The sequence below is a fragment of the Eulemur rufifrons genome, unplaced genomic scaffold (assembly GCF_041146395.1).
Source record: "Eulemur rufifrons isolate Redbay unplaced genomic scaffold, OSU_ERuf_1 scaffold_291, whole genome shotgun sequence".
Lineage (NCBI taxonomy): Eukaryota > Metazoa > Chordata > Mammalia > Primates > Lemuridae > Eulemur > Eulemur rufifrons.
In genome coordinates, this window is record NW_027183073.1 from 69,334 (window position 1) to 95,328 (window position 25,995).

General features: G+C 53.1%; 12 non-coding genes across 12 annotated transcripts; all 12 read right to left on the reverse strand.

Annotated features, from left to right (window-relative positions):
• Positions 1 to 141: 141 nt before the first annotated feature.
• Positions 142 to 260, reverse strand: LOC138380213 (5S ribosomal RNA). The gene has a single exon (XR_011232640.1). It is a non-coding gene; the product is annotated as a 5S ribosomal RNA (ribosomal RNA).
• Positions 261 to 1,345: 1,085 nt separating this feature from the next.
• Positions 1,346 to 1,464, reverse strand: LOC138380189 (5S ribosomal RNA). Its single transcript, XR_011232617.1, has one exon. It is a non-coding gene; the product is annotated as a 5S ribosomal RNA (ribosomal RNA).
• Positions 1,465 to 4,928: 3,464 nt separating this feature from the next.
• LOC138380214 (5S ribosomal RNA) lies at positions 4,929 to 5,047 on the reverse strand. Its single transcript, XR_011232641.1, has one exon. It is a non-coding gene; the product is annotated as a 5S ribosomal RNA (ribosomal RNA).
• A 1,098-nt stretch (positions 5,048 to 6,145) lies between these two features.
• On the reverse strand, positions 6,146 to 6,264 carry LOC138380222 (5S ribosomal RNA). Its single transcript, XR_011232648.1, has one exon. It is a non-coding gene; the product is annotated as a 5S ribosomal RNA (ribosomal RNA).
• A 3,468-nt stretch (positions 6,265 to 9,732) lies between these two features.
• On the reverse strand, positions 9,733 to 9,851 carry LOC138380177 (5S ribosomal RNA). Its single transcript, XR_011232605.1, has one exon. It is a non-coding gene; the product is annotated as a 5S ribosomal RNA (ribosomal RNA).
• A 1,098-nt stretch (positions 9,852 to 10,949) lies between these two features.
• Positions 10,950 to 11,068, reverse strand: LOC138380191 (5S ribosomal RNA). The gene has a single exon (XR_011232618.1). It is a non-coding gene; the product is annotated as a 5S ribosomal RNA (ribosomal RNA).
• A 3,466-nt stretch (positions 11,069 to 14,534) lies between these two features.
• LOC138380215 (5S ribosomal RNA) lies at positions 14,535 to 14,653 on the reverse strand. The gene has a single exon (XR_011232642.1). It is a non-coding gene; the product is annotated as a 5S ribosomal RNA (ribosomal RNA).
• A 1,098-nt stretch (positions 14,654 to 15,751) lies between these two features.
• Positions 15,752 to 15,870, reverse strand: LOC138380192 (5S ribosomal RNA). The gene has a single exon (XR_011232619.1). It is a non-coding gene; the product is annotated as a 5S ribosomal RNA (ribosomal RNA).
• Positions 15,871 to 19,336: 3,466 nt separating this feature from the next.
• Positions 19,337 to 19,455, reverse strand: LOC138380217 (5S ribosomal RNA). The gene has a single exon (XR_011232643.1). It is a non-coding gene; the product is annotated as a 5S ribosomal RNA (ribosomal RNA).
• Positions 19,456 to 20,553: 1,098 nt separating this feature from the next.
• On the reverse strand, positions 20,554 to 20,672 carry LOC138380193 (5S ribosomal RNA). The gene has a single exon (XR_011232620.1). It is a non-coding gene; the product is annotated as a 5S ribosomal RNA (ribosomal RNA).
• A 3,466-nt stretch (positions 20,673 to 24,138) lies between these two features.
• Positions 24,139 to 24,257, reverse strand: LOC138380218 (5S ribosomal RNA). Its single transcript, XR_011232644.1, has one exon. It is a non-coding gene; the product is annotated as a 5S ribosomal RNA (ribosomal RNA).
• A 1,098-nt stretch (positions 24,258 to 25,355) lies between these two features.
• LOC138380194 (5S ribosomal RNA) lies at positions 25,356 to 25,474 on the reverse strand. The gene has a single exon (XR_011232621.1). It is a non-coding gene; the product is annotated as a 5S ribosomal RNA (ribosomal RNA).
• Positions 25,475 to 25,995: the final 521 nt, after the last annotated feature.

Below are 25,995 nucleotides of genomic sequence, written 5' to 3' on the forward strand. Positions count from 1 at the left end.
GGCGGGGTGGGGGTGGGCGGGGGCGGGAGCCAGGACGGGCGTGGAGGGCGAAGGGCCCCCCCCTTTCCCAGCCGAGGTGGGCGGAGGAGCCCCCCCTTCCCAGCCCAGGGCGGGCGGGACAGAAAAAGAGGCAAAGCAAAAAGCCTACAGCACCCGGTATTCCCAGGCGGTCTCCCATCCAAGTACTAACCGGGCCCGACCCTGCTTAGCTTCCGAGATCAGACGAGATCGGGCGCGTTCAGGGTGGTATGGCCGTAGACGACGGCGGCCGCCCCCGGACGCCTCAAGAGGCCGAGCTGCTGCTACGCGTCCCTCCCTGCCCAGTCCGGTCCCTCCCGCCGCCCTGGCCCTTCGCTAGACCACCTGTCCGTATCCGGGGCAGGCGGAGACTGACGGGTCTCGCGCGCATCCCCCCTCCCCCACCCAAACCGCGGACGCACCACCGTCCCGCAGCCCAAGGAGCAGCCCCACGGGCAAGCGCGCAGGGACAGACTTCCACGCGTGGGGACGGAGGGCCAGAGCCGGAGAGTGCGCGCGAGAGGGCCCTCCGCCGCCCCACGCGAGGGCACGGTGGAGAGGGGCCTTTGGGGCAGGGCCAGGACAAGGAGGCAGGGCCGTGTGCGCGGCTGGTCCTTCACCCCGAGGTCCTGAAGACGTGCAGTGTCCCCCCCACCCCGCCACCCCACTCCGTCTGGGGAGGACTGTTCTGCCTCGATTTCCCCTCAGGGCCTGCATGTGGCAGCAGCACCCGCGTGGGGGTGGGGGGCCCAGAGCCGGCTGTCCTGTTGCTCGGTGGGGCGGGGTTTGGGGGTGGGGCGTCTGGGTTTGGGTGCGTGTGCTCCGTGTGCTGTTGTGTGTCCTCTCTGCCCGGGCGGCCGGCCACTTGCCCTGTGCGGTGCGCCGGTGTGTCTCTCGGGAGCCCCGGCCCGAGGCCCGGGTGTGCGGCAGAGAGGAAGTCCACGGTGGGCTGGGGGTCCGGGGGCCCAGGGGACGGTTTGCGGCCGTGGACTGTCCCGCGCCGGGTGTAGGGATTGTCCCGGGGGGGCCGGGGGGTGGAGACCCAGCAGCACTTAGGGATCCCGCCGCCCGGCCCGGTGTGGGCCCAGGGCTGGGGCTCCGCTGCTGGGCGGAACGGAACGGCTGGGATGCTCCGCCGCTGCCGCCGCCTGGCGGTGGTGCTGCAGCCGGGGAGAGGAGAGGAAGCCTCCGGCGGGCGCAGCGGGCGGCGACCGGGGCCAAGGGCGGGCGCGGAGGGCGGAGGGCCGAGGGCGGAGGGACCGGCCCACCCCCAGCCCCACCCCCCGACCCCCGACAGGCCGGCGGGCGGGACAAAAGAAGAGGCAAAAGCCTACAGCACCCGGTATTCCCAGGCGGTCTCCCATCCAAGTACTAACCAGGCCCGACCCTGCTTAGCTTCCGAGATCAGACGAGATCGGGCGCGTTCAGGGTGGTATGGCCGTAGACGACCGTGGCCGTCCCCGGACGCCTCAAGAGGCCGAGCTGCTGCCACGGGGCCCTCCCGGCCCAGCGCCCCCTCCCAACCCCCGCCGCCCCCCCTCCTCCCGCGCAGTCCTGCAGCCCACTAGCCTTCAAAGCCTTGCTCAGTAGCTGCTACACGCACATCAAAGACTCAATACTTTTCCACAAACACATACACCAATGACAACAAAAATCAAAGACTCAAGATGACATCCATTGAAAGCACGGAGGACACAAACGGAGGACAGCGTGTGACTTAGCAGATTCTACACACTGCAGGAGCTGACATGAAGGCCCAGGGAAATATTCCAAAGGAGTGTGCCATGGCTCAGAGCTCCTCGGCATGAGCAGACTGGCTTCGGCTGACAGCAGCTCTTAGATTTTCACAGTGGAGCCAGAACAGTAGAAAGTTCCTTCCTCGCCTTTCCTACTTCATGCAGTACTAAGTAGTCCACGGTTATATGGTGAATGGATACGGTTATTCTGTGGGATCATGCAAAGAAGAAATGCTGTTGGTGTCTTTGAGAACTGGGAATTTGGGGGTGAGAGAAAGAAGTGAAATCGATAAAGTAGCGTAAAAAAACTCTCAGTCTCAGATTGAATTTGGATTATCAGTGGACACTCAATGTGTTTTTCTTTAATTTTTTTTTTTTTATCCCCATGGAGGGTGCTGAGAAGTAGGTGCAAACTGAACAGTAGTGCATTTCACCAGCATCTAGATCGTGGTCTCCACAAACCATTGTTATTAAATGGTCCGAAGCCTTACCGGAGACACAGGCTGACTTCAAGTCCGGGGCAGGAAATGGACGCTTCTTCTGCCGGGAAGCGTGGATGCTCTGATATCCAACAGAACGAGGGTCATGTCAAAAGACACAGGAACCAGAATGAGTAGACTCCCGTCTGCCAAACACAGGACGGTTTGATCACCAGTAAGTATAATAATTGCAAGATATTGAAGCACATTAAATGTGTTTAAATCCACGACTAAACCCCTAACAATGCAAAAATAACTCGGGTCCCCCACTGTGGAGAGCGGGAGGAAACAAAGTGAAATGGTGACAACCGGGACTGCCCCCAACTGGTTGGGATGTATGGACACTCTTTCCAAAGACCTCTCAACCGAGCACAATGTATGTACTGTATTTGGACTGGATTCCAAGAAACTGAAATGAGTGTATGTGTGTCAGGGAAACGCAAACATTGAGGACTTGCTGTTCTCTCCAATACGGTTAGATTCTTAGATGGAATAATGTGGCTGCGGTTACATTTAAAAAGGAAAGAAAGCCTCTACCTTTGATAGAAACATATTGACTTTTTGTCGATGGAGGGATATCGTTAAGGGGATCATGAACTTAAGGTAGGAGGGGTATAAAAGAAACAAGATCTGACCAAGGGTTGATGATTTCTTGAGTCAGGGTAGTGAGTAGGTATTATATATTCTTTCTGTTTTTGTTTATATTTCAAATTTTCCATAACAAAAAGTTTCCAAAGATACCATAAACACGGTACAAAACAAGTTGCAAACAGGACAAGGGATCTGTAGCGCATACAATTGGCAAAATATCACTGCTACAGAATATCTATGTGTAATAGGCTTAATACGCGTTTGACACTGTATCCTCATTATTAATCAAGGAAACACAAAATAAAAAATGAAGCAAGATGTAGTTCCAAACTCACCAGATTGAGGAAACTTAAAACACTGATCACTGTGTTGGCTGGGAGGAGAACTCTTAACACGCACACTGCTGATATGGGAGGTGAAATTATAGAACCATTTGGAAAACAATGTAGCATAAATGGATATGAATGAACACTGGCATAATTTAGGAACAAGCATATTCTCTGAGTAGCACGTACCAGAGAGAAGATAGGGCACACGTGACCAGGAAACATCCAGAGTAATACTCACGGGAGCCCCGTGTACATGGACCTAGTCAAAGATCGGATAAAGATACTTTGATTGACTCGTGCAGTGCCATTCTATAGAAGTGCTGATGAACTGCAGCTTCCTGTGTAAGCAAGGCGTATTCCCCAAACAGAAGGTTTCCCCTGGAACACAAGTTAGCCAGAATGAATCCAGAATGGCTCCACATGTGTTATATAAACTGTGAAATTAACAAACTACCTCAATGAGATAGTCATGGAACAGAGAGCAAAAACTTTAAAAGGAAAAGCCAGCAAAATGATGAGAGTCGAGATGGGATTTGTTTGGGAGAAGTGTTTTTTCGGTTCCATGCCTTCGGAAAAAGATACACAGCGGCTTCCGACATATGAATAAACTCCCATTTTTATAAGGCGAGTGGTAGAGAGTTTTGGTACAGTTAATTGGGTCTAATAGAATAAAACTAATAATTGCTATTATTGCTCTTTAACATATCCATTTCCCAAATTAAAAGAAAGAGAGAAAGAAACAGATTGTAAATTTCTAGTTATAAACCCTGTTTAAATTGCACTATTTATTAATTTGGGGGAAATGATTAGTTTGGGGACTCCGTGTCCATCTATCTAGGAATATAGTAGAGCCTCTCCATGGATTTGGGCCGTCATTGACGTTGTTACTAAGTTTTCCATCTAAGTTGGCACCTTTGTCCCGTAGGTGCTATGTAGATTTTCTGTGACTTTGCATGTTATCCTTTTTACAAATTGCCTTCAACATTGTGTATTTGCTAGGAAATAAGAAATATTGAAACTATCGATTGAATGTTGATTTCAGATAGAGCTATCTTGCTGGACTCACTTAGGATTTCGACAGGTCTCCCATGCATACTGGCAAACATTCTATTTTGAGAACCGTAGGAGGTGAGGAAAATGAAGAAGGTGATTTTCCTTTCCCGTATATTGTTAGTGTCTTCCCCTGTTTGAGTATATTTTTAGAGCGTCGCTTGCAGTATTGAACAGAAGAATTTCATATCAACACCCTGTTCTTGCTCGTGACTTTCCAAAGAATGTTTTTACTTCTTAATCCTTAAGAATATTTTCTAAAGATTTAGACTTTTGAAAAGTGTTTCTAGGTGTCTTCTCATCTGGATTCTTAAATTCCTTTCCCGTGAACGAATAGCCAACTGTTTAGATTCCATGCTTCTGCATATATGGATATGATCGAATTTTTCCTTTCCTAGGGTAACGTGGTCATGTACTTGGACAACTTTAGAATTTGTCCTGAATTCAGAGCCGGTCCGTCAGCAGTTCCGGAGGCCCGGACCTGGGGCAGGTGTCTGAGGGCCGACAGCCTCGGGGACTGAGCCTCCACATCTCAAATCTGACCCTCTCTCCAGGGGCCACGGGGCAGGATCCGGGCCTGCCGGGGCGGGGTGGGGGTGGGCGGGGGCGGGAGCCAGGACGGGCGTGGAGGGCGAAGGGCCCCCCCCTTTCCCAGCCGAGGTGGGCGGAGGAGCCCCCCCTTCCCAGCCCAGGGCGGGCGGGACAGAAAAAGAGGCAAAGCAAAAAGCCTACAGCACCCGGTATTCCCAGGCGGTCTCCCATCCAAGTACTAACCGGGCCCGACCCTGCTTAGCTTCCGAGATCAGACGAGATCGGGCGCGTTCAGGGTGGTATGGCCGTAGACGACGGCGGCCGCCCCCGGACGCCTCAAGAGGCCGAGCTGCTGCTACGCGTCCCTCCCTGCCCAGTCCGGTCCCTCCCGCCGCCCTGGCCCTTCGCTAGACCACCTGTCCGTATCCGGGGCAGGCGGAGACTGACGGGTCTCGCGCGCATCCCCCCTCCCCCACCCAAACCGCGGACGCACCACCGTCCCGCAGCCCAAGGAGCAGCCCCACGGGCAAGCGCGCAGGGACAGACTTCCACGCGTGGGGACGGAGGGCCAGAGCCGGAGAGTGCGCGCGAGAGGGCCCTCCGCCGCCCCACGCGAGGGCACGGTGGAGAGGGGCTTTGGGGCAGGGCCAGGACAAGGAGGCAGGGCCGTGTGCGCGGCTGGTCCTTCACCCCGAGGTCCTGAAGACGTGCAGTGTCCCCCCCACCCCGCCACCCCACTCCGTCTGGGGAGGACTGTTCTGCCTCGATTTCCCCTCAGGGCCTGCATGTGGCAGCAGCACCCGCGTGGGGGTGGGGGGCCCAGAGCCGGCTGTCCTGTTGCTCGGTGGGGCGGGGTTTGGGGGTGGGGCGTTTGGGTTTGGGTGCGTTTGCTCCGTGTGCTGTTGTGTGTCCTCTCTGCCCGGGCGGCCGGCCACTTGCCCTGTGCGGTGCGCCGGTGTGTCTCTCGGGAGCCCCGGCCCGAGGCCCGGGTGTGCGGCGGAGAGGAAGTCCACGGTGGGCTGGGGGTCCGGGGGCCCAGGGGACGGTTTGCTGCCGTGGACTGTCCCGCGCCGGGTGTAGGGATTGTCCCGGGGGGGCCGGGGGGTGGAGACCCAGCAGCACTTAGGGATCCCGCCGCCCGGCCCGGTGTGGGCCCAGGGCTGGGGCTCCGCTGCTGGGCGGAACGGAACGGCTGGGATGCTCCGCCGCTGCCGCCGCCTGGCGGTGGTGCTGCAGCCGGGGAGAGGAGAGGAAGCCTCCGGCGGGCGCAGCGGGCGGCGACCGGGGCCAAGAGCGGGCGCGGAGGGCGGAGGGCCGAGGGCCGAGGGCCGAGGGCGGAGGGACCGGCCCACCCCCAGCCCCACCCCCCGACCCCCGACAGGCCGGCGGGCGGGACAAAAGAAGAGGCAAAAGCCTACAGCACCCGGTATTCCCAGGCGGTCTCCCATCCAAGTACTAACCAGGCCCGACCCTGCTTAGCTTCCAAGATCAGACGAGATCGGGCGCGTTCAGGGTGGTATGGCCGTAGACGACCGTGGCCGTCCCCGGACGCCTCAAGAGGCCGAGCTGCTGCCACGGGGCCCTCCCGGCCCAGCGCCCCCTCCCAACCCCCGCCGCCCCCCCTCCTCCCGCGCAGTCCTGCAGCCCACTAGCCTTCAAAGCCTTGCTCAGTAGCTGCTACACGCACATCAAAGACTCAATACTTTTCCACAAACACATACACCAATGACAACAAAAATCAAAGACTCAAGATGACATCCATTGAAAGCACGGAGGACACAAACGGAGGACAGCGTGTGACTTAGCAGATTCTACACACTGCAGGAGCTGACATGAAGGCCCAGGGAAATATTCCAAAGGAGTGTGCCATGGCTCAGAGCTCCTCGGCATGAGCAGACTGGCTTCGGCTGACAGCAGCTCTTAGATTTTCACAGTGGAGCCAGAACAGTAGAAAGTTCCTTCCTCGCCTTTCCTACTTCATGCAGTACTAAGTAGTCCACGGTTATAGGGTGAATGGATACGATTATTCTGTGGGATCATGCAAAGAAGAAATGCTGTTGGTGTCTTTGAGAACTGGGAATTTGGGGGTGAGAGAAAGAAGTGAAATCGATAAAGTAGCGTAAAAAAACTCTCAGTCTCAGATTGAATTTGGATTATCAGTGGACACTCAATGTGTTTTTCTTTAATTTTTTTTTTTTTTTATCCCCATGGAGGGTGCTGAGAAGTAGGTGCAAACTGAACAGTAGTGCATTTCACCAGCATCTAGATCGTGGTCTCCACAAACCATTGTTATTAAATGGTCCGAAGCCTTACCGGAGACACAGGCTGACTTCAAGTCCGGGGCAGGAAATGGACGCTTCTTCTGCCGGGAAGCGTGGATGCTCTGATATCCAACAGAACGAGGGTCATGTCAAAAGACACAGGAACCAGAATGAGTAGACTCCCGTCTGCCAAACACAGGACGGTTTGATCACCAGTAAGTATAATAATTGCAAGATATTGAAGCACATTAAATGTGTTTAAATCCACGACTAAACCCCTAACAATGCAAAAATAACTCGGGTCCCCCACTGTGGAGAGCGGGAGGAAACAAAGTGAAATGGTGACAACCGGGACTGCCCCCAACTGGTTGGGATGTATGGACACTCTTTCCAAAGACCTCTCAACCGAGCACAATGTATGTACTGTATTTGGACTGGATTCCAAGAAACTGAAATGAGTGTATGTGTGTCAGGGAAACGCAAACATTGAGGACTTGCTGTTCTCTCCAATACAGTTAGATTCTTAGATGGAATAATGTGGCTGCGGTTACATTTAAAAAGGAAGGAAAGCCTCTACCTTTGATAGAAACATATTGACTTTTTGTCGATGGAGGGATATCGTTAAGGGGATCATGAACTTAAGGTAGGAGGGGTATAAAAGAAACAAGATCTGACCAAGGGTTGATGATTTCTTGAGTCAGGGTAGTGAGTAGGTATTATAGTATTCTTTCTGTTTCTGTTTATATTTCAAATTTTCCATAACAAAAAGTTTCCAAAGATACCATAAACACGGTACAAAACAAGTTGCAAACAGGACAAGGGATCTGTAGCGCATACAATTGGCAAAATATCACTCCTACAGAATATCTATGTGTAATAGGCTTAATACGCATTTGACACTGTATCCTCATTATTAATCAAGGAAACACAAAATAAAAAATGAAGCAAGATGTAGTTCCAAACTCACCAGATTGAGGAAACTTAAAACACTGATCACTGTGTTGGCTGGGAGGAGAACTCTTAACACGCACACTGCTGATATGGGAGGTGAAATTATAGAACCATTTGGAAAACAATGTAGCATAAATGGATATGAATGAACACTGGCATAATTTAGGAACAAGCATATTCTCTGAGTAGCACGTACCAGAGAGAAGATAGGGCACACGTGACCAGGAAACATCCAGAGTAATACTCACGGGAGCCCCGTGTACATGGACCTAGTCAAAGATCGGATAAAGATACTTTGATTGACTCGTGCAGTGCCATTCTATAGAAGTGCTGATGAACTGCAGCTTCCTGTGTAAGCAAGGCGTATTCCCCAAACAGAAGGTTTCCCCTGGAACACAAGTTAGCCAGAATGAATCCAGAATGGCTCCACATGTGTTATATAAACTGTGAAATTAACAAACTACCTCAATGAGATAGTCATGGAACAGAGAGCAAAAACTTTAAAAGGAAAAGCCAGCAAAATGATGAGAGTCGAGATGGGATTTGTTTGGGAGAAGTGTTTTTTCGGTTCCATGCCTTCGGAAAAAGATACACAGCGGCTTCCGACATATGAATAAACTCCCATTTTTATAAGGCGAGTGGTAGAGAGTTTTGGTACAGTTAATTGGGTCTAATAGAATAAAACTAATAATTACTATTATTGCTCTTTAACATATCCATTTCCCAAATTAAAAGAAAGAGAGAAAGAAACAGATTGTAAATTTCTAGTTATAAACCCTGTTTAAATTGCACTATTTATTAATTTGGGGGAAATGATTAGTTTGGGGACTCCGTGTCCATCTATCGAGGAATATAGTAGAGCCTCTCCATGGATTTGGGCGGTCATTGACGTTGTTACTAAGTTTTCCATCTAAGTTGGCACCTTTGTCCCGTAGGTGCTATGTAGATTTTCTGTGACTTTGCATGTTATCCTTTTTACAAATTGCCTTCAACATTGTGTATTTGCTAGGAAATAAGAAATATTGAAACTATCGATTGAATGTTGATTTCAGATAGAGCTATCTTGCTGGACTCACTTAGGATTTCGACAGGTCTCCCATGCATACTGGCAAACATTCTATTTTGAGAACCGTAGGAGGTGAGGAAAATGAAGAAGGTGATTTTCCTTTCCCGTATATTGTTAGTGTCTTCCCCTGTTTGAGTATATTTTTAGAGCGTCGCTTGCAGTATTGAACAGAAGAATTTCATATCAACACCCTGTTCTTGCTCGTGACTTTCCAAAGAATGTTTTTACTTCTTAATCCTTAAGAATATTTTCTAAAGATTTAGACTTTTGAAAAGTGTTTCTAGGTGTCTTCTCATCTGGATTCTTAAATTCCTTTCCCGTGAACGAATAGCCAACTGTTTAGATTCCATGCTTCTGCATATATGGATATGATCGAATTTTTCCTTTCCTAGGGTAACGTGGTCATGTACTTGGACAACTTTAGAATTTGTCCTGAATTCAGAGCCGGTCCGTCAGCAGTTCCAGAGGCCCGGACCTGGGGCAGGTGTCTGAGGGCCGACAGCCTCGGGGACTGAGCCTCCACATCTCAAATCTGACCCTCTCTCCAGGGGCCACGGGGCAGGATCCGGGCCTGCCGGGGCGGGGTGGGGGTGGGCGGGGGCGGGAGCCAGGACGGGCGTGGAGGGCGAAGGGCCCCCCCCCTTTCCCAGCCGAGGTGGGCGGAGGAGCCCCCCCTTCCCAGCCCAGGGCGGGCGGGACAGAAAAAGAGGCAAAGCAAAAAGCCTACGGCACCCGGTATTCCCAGGCGGTCTCCCATCCAAGTACTAACCGGGCCCGACCCTGCTTAGCTTCCGAGATCAGACGAGATCGGGCGCGTTCAGGGTGGTATGGCCGTAGACGACGGCGGCCGCCCCCGGACGCCTCAAGAGGCCGAGCTGCTGCTACGCGTCCCTCCCTGCCCAGTCCGGTCCCTCCCGCCGCCCTGGCCCTTCGCTAGACCACCTGTCCGTATCCGGGGCAGGCGGAGACTGACGGGTCTCGCGCGCATCCCCCCTCCCCCACCCAAACCGCGGACGCACCACCGTCCCGCAGCCCAAGGAGCAGCCCCACGGGCAAGCGCGCAGGGACAGACTTCCACGCGTGGGGACGGAGGGCCAGAGCCGGAGAGTGCGCGCGAGAGGGCCCTCCGCCGCCCCACGCGAGGGCACGGTGGAGAGGGGCTTTGGGGCAGGGCCAGGACAAGGAGGCAGGGCCGTGTGCGCGGCTGGTCCTTCACCCCGAGGTCCTGAAGACGTGCAGTGTCCCCCCCACCCCGCCACCCCACTCCGTCTGGGGAGGACTGTTCTGCCTCGATTTCCCCTCAGGGCCTGCATGTGGCAGCAGCACCCGCGTGGGGGTGGGGGGCCCAGAGCCGGCTGTCCTGTTGCTCGGTGGGGCGGGGTTTGGGGGTGGGGCGTCTGGGTTTGGGTGCGTGTGCTCCGTGTGCTGTTGTGTGTCCTCTCTGCCCGGGCGGCCGGCCACTTGCCCTGTGCGGTGCGCCGGTGTGTCTCTCGGGAGCCCCGGCCCGAGGCCCGGGTGTGCGGCAGAGAGGAAGTCCACGGTGGGCTGGGGGTCCGGGGGCCCAGGGGACGGTTTGCGGCCGTGGACTGTCCCGCGCCGGGTGTAGGGATTGTCCCGGGGGGGCCGGGGGGTGGAGACCCAGCAGCACTTAGGGATCCCGCCGCCCGGCCCGGTGTGGGCCCAGGGCTGGGGCTCCGCTGCTGGGCGGAACGGAACGGCTGGGATGCTCCGCCGCTGCCGCCGCCTGGCGGTGGTGCTGCAGCCGGGGAGAGGAGAGGAAGCCTCCGGCGGGCGCAGCGGGCGGCGACCGGGGCCAAGAGCGGGCGCGGAGGGCGGAGGGCCGAGGGCCGAGGGCCGAGGGCGGAGGGACCGGCCCACCCCCAGCCCCACCCCTCGACCCCCGACAGGCCGGCGGGCGGGACAAAAGAAGAGGCAAAAGCCTACAGCACCCGGTATTCCCAGGCGGTCTCCCATCCAAGTACTAACCAGGCCCGACCCTGCTTAGCTTCCGAGATCAGACGAGATCGGGCGCGTTCAGGGTGGTATGGCCGTAGACGACCGTGGCCGTCCCCGGACGCCTCAAGAGGCCGAGCTGCTGCCACGGGGCCCTCCCGGCCCAGCGCCCCCTCCCAACCCCCGCCGCCCCCCCTCCTCCCGCGCAGTCCTGCAGCCCACTAGCCTTCAAAGCCTTGCTCAGTAGCTGCTACACGCACATCAAAGACTCAATACTTTTCCACAAACACATACACCAATGACAACAAAAATCAAAGACTCAAGATGACATCCATTGAAAGCACGGAGGACACAAACGGAGGACAGCGTGTGACTTAGCAGATTCTACACACTGCAGGAGCTGACATGAAGGCCCAGGGAAATATTCCAAAGGAGTGTGCCATGGCTCAGAGCTCCTCGGCATGAGCAGACTGGCTTCGGCTGACAGCAGCTCTTAGATTTTCACAGTGGAGCCAGAACAGTAGAAAGTTCCTTCCTCGCCTTTCCTACTTCATGCAGTACTAAGTAGTCCACGGTTATATGGTGAATGGATACGATTATTCTGTGGGATCATGCAAAGAAGAAATGCTGTTGGTGTCTTTGAGAACTGGGAATTTGGGGGTGAGAGAAAGAAGTGAAATCGATAAAGTAGCGTAAAAAAACTCTCAGTCTCAGATTGAATTTGGATTATCAGTGGACACTCAATGTGTTTTTCTTTAATTTTTTTTTTTTTTTATCCCCATGGAGGGTGCTGAGAAGTAGGTGCAAACTGAACAGTAGTGCATTTCACCAGCATCTAGATCGTGGTCTCCACAAACCATTGTTATTAAATGGTCCGAAGCCTTACCGGAGACACAGGCTGACTTCAAGTCCGGGGCAGGAAATGGACGCTTCTTCTGCCGGGAAGCGTGGATGCTCTGATATCCAACAGAACGAGGGCCATGTCAAAAGACACAGGAACCAGAATGAGTAGACTCCCGTCTGCCAAACACAGGACGGTTTGATCACCAGTAAGTATAATAATTGCAAGATATTGAAGCACATTAAATGTGTTTAAATCCACGACTAAACCCCTAACAATGCAAAAATAACTCGGGTCCCCCACTGTGGAGAGCGGGAGGAAACAAAGTGAAATGGTGACAACCGGGACTGCCCCCAACTGGTTGGGATGTATGGACACTCTTTCCAAAGACCTCTCAACCGAGCACAATGTATGTACTGTATTTGGACTGGATTCCAAGAAACTGAAATGAGTGTATGTGTGTCAGGGAAACGCAAACATTGAGGACTTGCTGTTCTCTCCAATACGGTTAGATTCTTAGATGGAATAATGTGGCTGCGGTTACATTTAAAAAGGAAAGAAAGCCTCTACCTTTGATAGAAACATATTGACTTTTTGTCGATGGAGGGATATCGTTAAGGGGATCATGAACTTAAGGTAGGAGGGGTATAAAAGAAACAAGATCTGACCAAGGGTTGATGATTTCTTGAGTCAGGGTAGTGAGTAGGTATTATATATTCTTTCTGTTTTTGTTTATATTTCAAATTTTCCATAACAAAAAGTTTCCAAAGATACCATAAACACGGTACAAAAAAAGTTGCAAACAGGACAAGGGATCTGTAGCGCATACAATTGGCAAAATATCACTCCTACAGAATATCTATGTGTAATAGGCTTAATACGCGTTTGACACTGTATCCTCATTATTAATCAAGGAAACACAAAATAAAAAATGAAGCAAGATGTAGTTCCAAACTCACCAGATTGAGGAAACTTAAAACACTGATCACTGTGTTGGCTGGGAGGAGAACTCTTAACACGCACACTGCTGATATGGGAGGTGAAATTATAGAACCATTTGGAAAACAATGTAGCATAAATGGATATGAATGAACACTGGCATAATTTAGGAACAAGCATATTCTCTGAGTAGCACGTACCAGAGAGAAGATAGGGCACACGTGACCAGGAAACATCCAGAGTAATACTCACGGGAGCCCCGTGTACATGGACCTAGTCAAAGATCGGATAAAGATACTTTGATTGACTCGTGCAGTGCCATTCTATAGAAGTGCTGATGAACTGCAGCTTCCTGTGTAAGCAAGGCGTATTCCCCAAACAGAAGGTTTCCCCTGGAACACAAGTTAGCCAGAATGAATCCAGAATGGCTCCACATGTGTTATATAAACTGTGAAATTAACAAACTACCTCAATGAGATAGTCATGGAACAGAGAGCAAAAACTTTAAAAGGAAAAGCCAGCAAAATGATGAGAGTCGAGATGGGATTTGTTTGGGAGAAGTGTTTTTTCGGTTCCATGCCTTCGGAAAAAGATACACAGCGGCTTCCGACATATGAATAAACTCCCATTTTTATAAGGCGAGTGGTAGAGAGTTTTGGTACAGTTAATTGGGTCTAATAGAATAAAACTAATAATTGCTATTATTGCTCTTTAACATATCCATTTCCCAAATTAAAAGAAAGAGAGAAAGAAACAGATTGTAAATTTCTAGTTATAAACCCTGTTTAAATTGCACTATTTATTAATTTGGGGGAAATGATTAGTTTGGGGACTCCGTGTCCATCTATCTAGGAATATAGTAGAGCCTCTCCATGGATTTGGGCCGTCATTGACGTTGTTACTAAGTTTTCCATCTAAGTTGGCACCTTTGTCCCGTAGGTGCTATGTAGATTTTCTGTGACTTTGCATGTTATCCTTTTTACAAATTGCCTTCAACATTGTGTATTTGCTAGGAAATAAGAAATATTGAAACTATCGATTGAATGTTGATTTCAGATAGAGCTATCTTGCTGGACTCACTTAGGATTTCGACAGGTCTCCCATGCATACTGGCAAACATTCTATTTTGAGAACCGTAGGAGGTGAGGAAAATGAAGAAGGTGATTTTCCTTTCCCGTATATTGTTAGTGTCTTCCCCTGTTTGAGTATATTTTTAGAGCGTCGCTTGCAGTATTGAACAGAAGAATTTCATATCAACACCCTGTTCTTGCTCGTGACTTTCCAAAGAATGTTTTTACTTCTTAATCCTTAAGAATATTTTCTAAAGATTTAGACTTTTGAAAAGTGTTTCTAGGTGTCTTCTCATCTGGATTCTTAAATTCCTTTCCCGTGAACGAATAGCCAACTGTTTAGATTCCATGCTTCTGCATATATGGATATGATCGAATTTTTCCTTTCCTAGGGTAACGTGGTCATGTACTTGGACAACTTTAGAATTTGTCCTGAATTCAGAGCCGGTCCGTCAGCAGTTCCGGAGGCCCGGACCTGGGGCAGGTGTCTGAGGGCCGACAGCCTCGGGGACTGAGCCTCCACATCTCAAATCTGACCCTCTCTCCAGGGGCCACGGGGCAGGATCCGGGCCTGCCGGGGCGGGGTGGGGGTGGGCGGGGGCGGGAGCCAGGACGGGCGTGGAGGGCGAAGGGCCCCCCCCTTTCCCAGCCGAGGTGGGCGGAGGAGCCCCCCCTTCCCAGCCCAGGGCGGGCGGGACAGAAAAAGAGGCAAAGCAAAAAGCCTACAGCACCCGGTATTCCCAGGCGGTCTCCCATCCAAGTACTAACCGGGCCCGACCCTGCTTAGCTTCCGAGATCAGACGAGATCGGGCGCGTTCAGGGTGGTATGGCCGTAGACGACGGCGGCCGCCCCCGGACGCCTCAAGAGGCCGAGCTGCTGCTACGCGTCCCTCCCTGCCCAGTCCGGTCCCTCCCGCCGCCCTGGCCCTTCGCTAGACCACCTGTCCGTATCCGGGGCAGGCGGAGACTGACGGGTCTCGCGCGCATCCCCCCTCCCCCACCCAAACCGCGGACGCACCACCGTCCCGCAGCCCAAGGAGCAGCCCCACGGGCAAGCGCGCAGGGACAGACTTCCACGCGTGGGGACGGAGGGCCAGAGCCGGAGAGTGCGCGCGAGAGGGCCCTCCGCCGCCCCACGCGAGGGCACGGTGGAGAGGGGCTTTGGGGCAGGGCCAGGACAAGGAGGCAGGGCCGTGTGCGCGGCTGGTCCTTCACCCCGAGGTCCTGAAGACGTGCAGTGTCCCCCCCACCCCGCCACCCCACTCCGTCTGGGGAGGACTGTTCTGCCTCGATTTCCCCTCAGGGCCTGCATGTGGCAGCAGCACCCGCGTGGGGGTGGGGGGCCCAGAGCCGGCTGTCCTGTTGCTCGGTGGGGCGGGGTTTGGGGGTGGGGCGTCTGGGTTTGGGTGCGTGTGCTCCGTGTGCTGTTGTGTGTCCTCTCTGCCCGGGCGGCCGGCCACTTGCCCTGTGCGGTGCGCCGGTGTGTCTCTCGGGAGCCCCGGCCCGAGGCCCGGGTGTGCGGCAGAGAGGAAGTCCACGGTGGGCTGGGGGTCCGGGGGCCCAGGGGACGGTTTGCGGCCGTGGACTGTCCCGCGCCGGGTGTAGGGATTGTCCCGGGGGGGCCGGGGGGTGGAGACCCAGCAGCACTTAGGGATCCCGCCGCCCGGCCCGGTGTGGGCCCAGGGCTGGGGCTCCGCTGCTGGGCGGAACGGAACGGCTGGGATGCTCCGCCGCTGCCGCCGCCTGGCGGTGGTGCTGCAGCCGGGGAGAGGAGAGGAAGCCTCCGGCGGGCGCAGCGGGCGGCGACCGGGGCCAAGAGCGGGCGCGGAGGGCGGAGGGCCGAGGGCCGAGGGCCGAGGGCGGAGGGACCGGCCCACCCCCAGCCCCACCCCTCGACCCCCGACAGGCCGGCGGGCGGGACAAAAGAAGAGGCAAAAGCCTACAGCACCCGGTATTCCCAGGCGGTCTCCCATCCAAGTACTAACCAGGCCCGACCCTGCTTAGCTTCCGAGATCAGACGAGATCGGGCGCGTTCAGGGTGGTATGGCCGTAGACGACCGTGGCCGTCCCCGGACGCCTCAAGAGGCCGAGCTGCTGCCACGGGGCCCTCCCGGCCCAGCGCCCCCTCCCAACCCCCGCCGCCCCCCCTCCTCCCGCGCAGTCCTGCAGCCCACTAGCCTTCAAAGCCTTGCTCAGTAGCTGCTACACGCACATCAAAGACTCAATACTTTTCCACAAACACATACACCAATGACAACAAAAATCAAAGACTCAAGATGACATCCATTGAAAGCACGGAGGACACAAACGGAGGACAGCGTGTGACTTAGCAGATTCTACACACTGCAGGAGCTGACATGAAGGCCCAGGGAAATATTCCAAAGGAGTGTGCCATGGCTCAGAGCTCCTCGGCATGAGCAGACTGGCTTCGGCTGACAGCAGCTCTTAGATTTTCACAGTGGAGCCAGAACAGTAGAAAGTTCCTTCCTCGCCTTTCCTACTTCATGCAGTACTAAGTAGTCCACGGTTATATGGTGAATGGATACGATTATTCTGTGGGATCATGCAAAGAAGAAATGCTGTTGGTGTCTTTGAGAACTGGGAATTTGGGGGTGAGAGAAAGAAGTGAAATCGATAAAGTAGCGTAAAAAAACTCTCAGTCTCAGATTGAATTTGGATTATCAGTGGACACTCAATGTGTTTTTCTTTAATTTTTTTTTTTTTTTATCCCCATGGAGGGTGCTGAGAAGTAGGTGCAAACTGAACAGTAGTGCATTTCACCAGCATCTAGATCGTGGTCTCCACAAACCATTGTTATTAAATGGTCCGAAGCCTTACCGGAGACACAGGCTGACTTCAAGTCCGGGGCAGGAAATGGACGCTTCTTCTGCCGGGAAGCGTGGATGCTCTGATATCCAACAGAACGAGGGCCATGTCAAAAGACACAGGAACCAGAATGAGTAGACTCCCGTCTGCCAAACACAGGACGGTTTGATCACCAGTAAGTATAATAATTGCAAGATATTGAAGCACATTAAATGTGTTTAAATCCACGACTAAACCCCTAACAATGCAAAAATAACTCGGGTCCCCCACTGTGGAGAGCGGGAGGAAACAAAGTGAAATGGTGACAACCGGGACTGCCCCCAACTGGTTGGGATGTATGGACACTCTTTCCAAAGACCTCTCAACCGAGCACAATGTATGTACTGTATTTGGACTGGATTCCAAGAAACTGAAATGAGTGTATGTGTGTCAGGGAAACGCAAACATTGAGGACTTGCTGTTCTCTCCAATACGGTTAGATTCTTAGATGGAATAATGTGGCTGCGGTTACATTTAAAAAGGAAAGAAAGCCTCTACCTTTGATAGAAACATATTGACTTTTTGTCGATGGAGGGATATCGTTAAGGGGATCATGAACTTAAGGTAGGAGGGGTATAAAAGAAACAAGATCTGACCAAGGGTTGATGATTTCTTGAGTCAGGGTAGTGAGTAGGTATTATATATTCTTTCTGTTTTTGTTTATATTTCAAATTTTCCATAACAAAAAGTTTCCAAAGATACCATAAACACGGTACAAAAAAAGTTGCAAACAGGACAAGGGATCTGTAGCGCATACAATTGGCAAAATATCACTCCTACAGAATATCTATGTGTAATAGGCTTAATACGCGTTTGACACTGTATCCTCATTATTAATCAAGGAAACACAAAATAAAAAATGAAGCAAGATGTAGTTCCAAACTCACCAGATTGAGGAAACTTAAAACACTGATCACTGTGTTGGCTGGGAGGAGAACTCTTAACACGCACACTGCTGATATGGGAGGTGAAATTATAGAACCATTTGGAAAACAATGTAGCATAAATGGATATGAATGAACACTGGCATAATTTAGGAACAAGCATATTCTCTGAGTAGCACGTACCAGAGAGAAGATAGGGCACACGTGACCAGGAAACATCCAGAGTAATACTCACGGGAGCCCCGTGTACATGGACCTAGTCAAAGATCGGATAAAGATACTTTGATTGACTCGTGCAGTGCCATTCTATAGAAGTGCTGATGAACTGCAGCTTCCTGTGTAAGCAAGGCGTATTCCCCAAACAGAAGGTTTCCCCTGGAACACAAGTTAGCCAGAATGAATCCAGAATGGCTCCACATGTGTTATATAAACTGTGAAATTAACAAACTACCTCAATGAGATAGTCATGGAACAGAGAGCAAAAACTTTAAAAGGAAAAGCCAGCAAAATGATGAGAGTCGAGATGGGATTTGTTTGGGAGAAGTGTTTTTTCGGTTCCATGCCTTCGGAAAAAGATACACAGCGGCTTCCGACATATGAATAAACTCCCATTTTTATAAGGCGAGTGGTAGAGAGTTTTGGTACAGTTAATTGGGTCTAATAGAATAAAACTAATAATTGCTATTATTGCTCTTTAACATATCCATTTCCCAAATTAAAAGAAAGAGAGAAAGAAACAGATTGTAAATTTCTAGTTATAAACCCTGTTTAAATTGCACTATTTATTAATTTGGGGGAAATGATTAGTTTGGGGACTCCGTGTCCATCTATCTAGGAATATAGTAGAGCCTCTCCATGGATTTGGGCCGTCATTGACGTTGTTACTAAGTTTTCCATCTAAGTTGGCACCTTTGTCCCGTAGGTGCTATGTAGATTTTCTGTGACTTTGCATGTTATCCTTTTTACAAATTGCCTTCAACATTGTGTATTTGCTAGGAAATAAGAAATATTGAAACTATCGATTGAATGTTGATTTCAGATAGAGCTATCTTGCTGGACTCACTTAGGATTTCGACAGGTCTCCCATGCATACTGGCAAACATTCTATTTTGAGAACCGTAGGAGGTGAGGAAAATGAAGAAGGTGATTTTCCTTTCCCGTATATTGTTAGTGTCTTCCCCTGTTTGAGTATATTTTTAGAGCGTCGCTTGCAGTATTGAACAGAAGAATTTCATATCAACACCCTGTTCTTGCTCGTGACTTTCCAAAGAATGTTTTTACTTCTTAATCCTTAAGAATATTTTCTAAAGATTTAGACTTTTGAAAAGTGTTTCTAGGTGTCTTCTCATCTGGATTCTTAAATTCCTTTCCCGTGAACGAATAGCCAACTGTTTAGATTCCATGCTTCTGCATATATGGATATGATCGAATTTTTCCTTTCCTAGGGTAACGTGGTCATGTACTTGGACAACTTTAGAATTTGTCCTGAATTCAGAGCCGGTCCGTCAGCAGTTCCGGAGGCCCGGACCTGGGGCAGGTGTCTGAGGGCCGACAGCCTCGGGGACTGAGCCTCCACATCTCAAATCTGACCCTCTCTCCAGGGGCCACGGGGCAGGATCCGGGCCTGCCGGGGCGGGGTGGGGGTGGGCGGGGGCGGGAGCCAGGACGGGCGTGGAGGGCGAAGGGCCCCCCCCTTTCCCAGCCGAGGTGGGCGGAGGAGCCCCCCCTTCCCAGCCCAGGGCGGGCGGGACAGAAAAAGAGGCAAAGCAAAAAGCCTACAGCACCCGGTATTCCCAGGCGGTCTCCCATCCAAGTACTAACCGGGCCCGACCCTGCTTAGCTTCCGAGATCAGACGAGATCGGGCGCGTTCAGGGTGGTATGGCCGTAGACGACGGCGGCCGCCCCCGGACGCCTCAAGAGGCCGAGCTGCTGCTACGCGTCCCTCCCTGCCCAGTCCGGTCCCTCCCGCCGCCCTGGCCCTTCGCTAGACCACCTGTCCGTATCCGGGGCAGGCGGAGACTGACGGGTCTCGCGCGCATCCCCCCTCCCCCACCCAAACCGCGGACGCACCACCGTCCCGCAGCCCAAGGAGCAGCCCCACGGGCAAGCGCGCAGGGACAGACTTCCACGCGTGGGGACGGAGGGCCAGAGCCGGAGAGTGCGCGCGAGAGGGCCCTCCGCCGCCCCACGCGAGGGCACGGTGGAGAGGGGCTTTGGGGCAGGGCCAGGACAAGGAGGCAGGGCCGTGTGCGCGGCTGGTCCTTCACCCCGAGGTCCTGAAGACGTGCAGTGTCCCCCCCACCCCGCCACCCCACTCCGTCTGGGGAGGACTGTTCTGCCTCGATTTCCCCTCAGGGCCTGCATGTGGCAGCAGCACCCGCGTGGGGGTGGGGGGCCCAGAGCCGGCTGTCCTGTTGCTCGGTGGGGCGGGGTTTGGGGGTGGGGCGTCTGGGTTTGGGTGCGTGTGCTCCGTGTGCTGTTGTGTGTCCTCTCTGCCCGGGCGGCCGGCCACTTGCCCTGTGCGGTGCGCCGGTGTGTCTCTCGGGAGCCCCGGCCCGAGGCCCGGGTGTGCGGCAGAGAGGAAGTCCACGGTGGGCTGGGGGTCCGGGGGCCCAGGGGACGGTTTGCGGCCGTGGACTGTCCCGCGCCGGGTGTAGGGATTGTCCCGGGGGGGCCGGGGGGTGGAGACCCAGCAGCACTTAGGGATCCCGCCGCCCGGCCCGGTGTGGGCCCAGGGCTGGGGCTCCGCTGCTGGGCGGAACGGAACGGCTGGGATGCTCCGCCGCTGCCGCCGCCTGGCGGTGGTGCTGCAGCCGGGGAGAGGAGAGGAAGCCTCCGGCGGGCGCAGCGGGCGGCGACCGGGGCCAAGAGCGGGCGCGGAGGGCGGAGGGCCGAGGGCCGAGGGCCGAGGGCGGAGGGACCGGCCCACCCCCAGCCCCACCCCTCGACCCCCGACAGGCCGGCGGGCGGGACAAAAGAAGAGGCAAAAGCCTACAGCACCCGGTATTCCCAGGCGGTCTCCCATCCAAGTACTAACCAGGCCCGACCCTGCTTAGCTTCCGAGATCAGACGAGATCGGGCGCGTTCAGGGTGGTATGGCCGTAGACGACCGTGGCCGTCCCCGGACGCCTCAAGAGGCCGAGCTGCTGCCACGGGGCCCTCCCGGCCCAGCGCCCCCTCCCAACCCCCGCCGCCCCCCCTCCTCCCGCGCAGTCCTGCAGCCCACTAGCCTTCAAAGCCTTGCTCAGTAGCTGCTACACGCACATCAAAGACTCAATACTTTTCCACAAACACATACACCAATGACAACAAAAATCAAAGACTCAAGATGACATCCATTGAAAGCACGGAGGACACAAACGGAGGACAGCGTGTGACTTAGCAGATTCTACACACTGCAGGAGCTGACATGAAGGCCCAGGGAAATATTCCAAAGGAGTGTGCCATGGCTCAGAGCTCCTCGGCATGAGCAGACTGGCTTCGGCTGACAGCAGCTCTTAGATTTTCACAGTGGAGCCAGAACAGTAGAAAGTTCCTTCCTCGCCTTTCCTACTTCATGCAGTACTAAGTAGTCCACGGTTATATGGTGAATGGATACGATTATTCTGTGGGATCATGCAAAGAAGAAATGCTGTTGGTGTCTTTGAGAACTGGGAATTTGGGGGTGAGAGAAAGAAGTGAAATCGATAAAGTAGCGTAAAAAAACTCTCAGTCTCAGATTGAATTTGGATTATCAGTGGACACTCAATGTGTTTTTCTTTAATTTTTTTTTTTTTTTATCCCCATGGAGGGTGCTGAGAAGTAGGTGCAAACTGAACAGTAGTGCATTTCACCAGCATCTAGATCGTGGTCTCCACAAACCATTGTTATTAAATGGTCCGAAGCCTTACCGGAGACACAGGCTGACTTCAAGTCCGGGGCAGGAAATGGACGCTTCTTCTGCCGGGAAGCGTGGATGCTCTGATATCCAACAGAACGAGGGCCATGTCAAAAGACACAGGAACCAGAATGAGTAGACTCCCGTCTGCCAAACACAGGACGGTTTGATCACCAGTAAGTATAATAATTGCAAGATATTGAAGCACATTAAATGTGTTTAAATCCACGACTAAACCCCTAACAATGCAAAAATAACTCGGGTCCCCCACTGTGGAGAGCGGGAGGAAACAAAGTGAAATGGTGACAACCGGGACTGCCCCCAACTGGTTGGGATGTATGGACACTCTTTCCAAAGACCTCTCAACCGAGCACAATGTATGTACTGTATTTGGACTGGATTCCAAGAAACTGAAATGAGTGTATGTGTGTCAGGGAAACGCAAACATTGAGGACTTGCTGTTCTCTCCAATACGGTTAGATTCTTAGATGGAATAATGTGGCTGCGGTTACATTTAAAAAGGAAAGAAAGCCTCTACCTTTGATAGAAACATATTGACTTTTTGTCGATGGAGGGATATCGTTAAGGGGATCATGAACTTAAGGTAGGAGGGGTATAAAAGAAACAAGATCTGACCAAGGGTTGATGATTTCTTGAGTCAGGGTAGTGAGTAGGTATTATATATTCTTTCTGTTTTTGTTTATATTTCAAATTTTCCATAACAAAAAGTTTCCAAAGATACCATAAACACGGTACAAAAAAAGTTGCAAACAGGACAAGGGATCTGTAGCGCATACAATTGGCAAAATATCACTCCTACAGAATATCTATGTGTAATAGGCTTAATACGCGTTTGACACTGTATCCTCATTATTAATCAAGGAAACACAAAATAAAAAATGAAGCAAGATGTAGTTCCAAACTCACCAGATTGAGGAAACTTAAAACACTGATCACTGTGTTGGCTGGGAGGAGAACTCTTAACACGCACACTGCTGATATGGGAGGTGAAATTATAGAACCATTTGGAAAACAATGTAGCATAAATGGATATGAATGAACACTGGCATAATTTAGGAACAAGCATATTCTCTGAGTAGCACGTACCAGAGAGAAGATAGGGCACACGTGACCAGGAAACATCCAGAGTAATACTCACGGGAGCCCCGTGTACATGGACCTAGTCAAAGATCGGATAAAGATACTTTGATTGACTCGTGCAGTGCCATTCTATAGAAGTGCTGATGAACTGCAGCTTCCTGTGTAAGCAAGGCGTATTCCCCAAACAGAAGGTTTCCCCTGGAACACAAGTTAGCCAGAATGAATCCAGAATGGCTCCACATGTGTTATATAAACTGTGAAATTAACAAACTACCTCAATGAGATAGTCATGGAACAGAGAGCAAAAACTTTAAAAGGAAAAGCCAGCAAAATGATGAGAGTCGAGATGGGATTTGTTTGGGAGAAGTGTTTTTTCGGTTCCATGCCTTCGGAAAAAGATACACAGCGGCTTCCGACATATGAATAAACTCCCATTTTTATAAGGCGAGTGGTAGAGAGTTTTGGTACAGTTAATTGGGTCTAATAGAATAAAACTAATAATTGCTATTATTGCTCTTTAACATATCCATTTCCCAAATTAAAAGAAAGAGAGAAAGAAACAGATTGTAAATTTCTAGTTATAAACCCTGTTTAAATTGCACTATTTATTAATTTGGGGGAAATGATTAGTTTGGGGACTCCGTGTCCATCTATCTAGGAATATAGTAGAGCCTCTCCATGGATTTGGGCCGTCATTGACGTTGTTACTAAGTTTTCCATCTAAGTTGGCACCTTTGTCCCGTAGGTGCTATGTAGATTTTCTGTGACTTTGCATGTTATCCTTTTTACAAATTGCCTTCAACATTGTGTATTTGCTAGGAAATAAGAAATATTGAAACTATCGATTGAATGTTGATTTCAGATAGAGCTATCTTGCTGGACTCACTTAGGATTTCGACAGGTCTCCCATGCATACTGGCAAACATTCTATTTTGAGAACCGTAGGAGGTGAGGAAAATGAAGAAGGTGATTTTCCTTTCCCGTATATTGTTAGTGTCTTCCCCTGTTTGAGTATATTTTTAGAGCGTCGCTTGCAGTATTGAACAGAAGAATTTCATATCAACACCCTGTTCTTGCTCGTGACTTTCCAAAGAATGTTTTTACTTCTTAATCCTTAAGAATATTTTCTAAAGATTTAGACTTTTGAAAAGTGTTTCTAGGTGTCTTCTCATCTGGATTCTTAAATTCCTTTCCCGTGAACGAATAGCCAACTGTTTAGATTCCATGCTTCTGCATATATGGATATGATCGAATTTTTCCTTTCCTAGGGTAATGTGGTCATGTACTTGGACAACTTTAGAATTTGTCCTGAATTCAGAGCCGGTCCGTCAGCAGTTCCGGAGGCCCGGACCTGGGGCAGGTGTCTGAGGGCCGACAGCCTCGGGGACTGAGCCTCCACATCTCAAATCTGACCCTCTCTCCAGGGGCCACGGGGCAGGATCCGGGCCTGCCGGGGCGGGGTGGGGGTGGGCGGGGGCGGGAGCCAGGACGGGCGTGGAGGGCGAAGGGCCCCCCCCTTTCCCAGCCGAGGTGGGCGGAGGAGCCCCCCCTTCCCAGCCCAGGGCGGGCGGGACAGAAAAAGAGGCAAAGCAAAAAGCCTACAGCACCCGGTATTCCCAGGCGGTCTCCCATCCAAGTACTAACCGGGCCCGACCCTGCTTAGCTTCCGAGATCAGACGAGATCGGGCGCGTTCAGGGTGGTATGGCCGTAGACGACGGCGGCCGCCCCCGGACGCCTCAAGAGGCCGAGCTGCTGCTACGCGTCCCTCCCTGCCCAGTCCGGTCCCTCCCGCCGCCCTGGCCCTTCGCTAGACCACCTGTCCGTATCCGGGGCAGGCGGAGACTGACGGGTCTCGCGCGCATCCCCCCTCCCCCACCCAAACCGCGGACGCACCACCGTCCCGCAGCCCAAGGAGCAGCCCCACGGGCAAGCGCGCAGGGACAGACTTCCACGCGTGGGGACGGAGGGCCAGAGCCGGAGAGTGCGCGCGAGAGGGCCCTCCGCCGCCCCACGCGAGGGCACGGTGGAGAGGGGCTTTGGGGCAGGGCCAGGACAAGGAGGCAGGGCCGTGTGCGCGGCTGGTCCTTCACCCCGAGGTCCTGAAGACGTGCAGTGTCCCCCCCACCCCGCCACCCCACTCCGTCTGGGGAGGACTGTTCTGCCTCGATTTCCCCTCAGGGCCTGCATGTGGCAGCAGCACCCGCGTGGGGGTGGGGGGCCCAGAGCCGGCTGTCCTGTTGCTCGGTGGGGCGGGGTTTGGGGGTGGGGCGTTTGGGTTTGGGTGCGTTTGCTCCGTGTGCTGTTGTGTGTCCTCTCTGCCCGGGCGGCCGGCCACTTGCCCTGTGCGGTGCGCCGGTGTGTCTCTCGGGAGCCCCGGCCCGAGGCCCGGGTGTGCGGCAGAGAGGAAGTCCACGGTGGGCTGGGGGTCCGGGGGCCCAGGGGACGGTTTGCCGCCGTGGACTGTCCCGCGCCGGGTGTAGGGATTGTCCCGGGGGGGCCGGGGGGTGGAGACCCAGCAGCACTTAGGGATCCCGCCGCCCGGCCCGGTGTGGGCCCAGGGCTGGGGCTCCGCTGCTGGGCGGAACGGAACGGCTGGGATGCTCCGCCGCTGCCGCCGCCTGGCGGTGGTGCTGCAGCCGGGGAGAGGAGAGGAAGCCTCCGGCGGGGGCAGCGGGCGGCGACCGGGGCCAAGAGCGGGCGCGGAGGGCGGAGGGCCGAGGGCCGAGGGCCCAGGGCGGAGGGACCGGCCCACCCCCAGCCCCACCCCCCGACCCCCGACAGGCCGGCGGGCGGGACAAAAGAAGAGGCAAAAGCCTACAGCACCCGGTATTCCCAGGCGGTCTCCCATCCAAGTACTAACCAGGCCCGACCCTGCTTAGCTTCCGAGATCAGACGAGATCGGGCGCGTTCAGGGTGGTATGGCCGTAGACGACCGTGGCCGTCCCCGGACGCCTCAAGAGGCCGAGCTGCTGCCACGGGGCCCTCCCGGCCCAGCGCCCCCTCCCAACCCCCGCCGCCCCCCCTCCTCCCGCGCAGTCCTGCAGCCCACTAGCCTTCAAAGCCTTGCTCAGTAGCTGCTACACGCACATCAAAGACTCAATACTTTTCCACAAACACATACACCAATGACAACAAAAATCAAAGACTCAAGATGACATCCATTGAAAGCACGGAGGACACAAACGGAGGACAGCGTGTGACTTAGCAGATTCTACACACTGCAGGAGCTGACATGAAGGCCCAGGGAAATATTCCAAAGGAGTGTGCCATGGCTCAGAGCTCCTCGGCATGAGCAGACTGGCTTCGGCTGACAGCAGCTCTTAGATTTTCACAGTGGAGCCAGAACAGTAGAAAGTTCCTTCCTCGCCTTTCCTACTTCATGCAGTACTAAGTAGTCCACGGTTATATGGTGAATGGATACGGTTATTCTGTGGGATCATGCAAAGAAGAA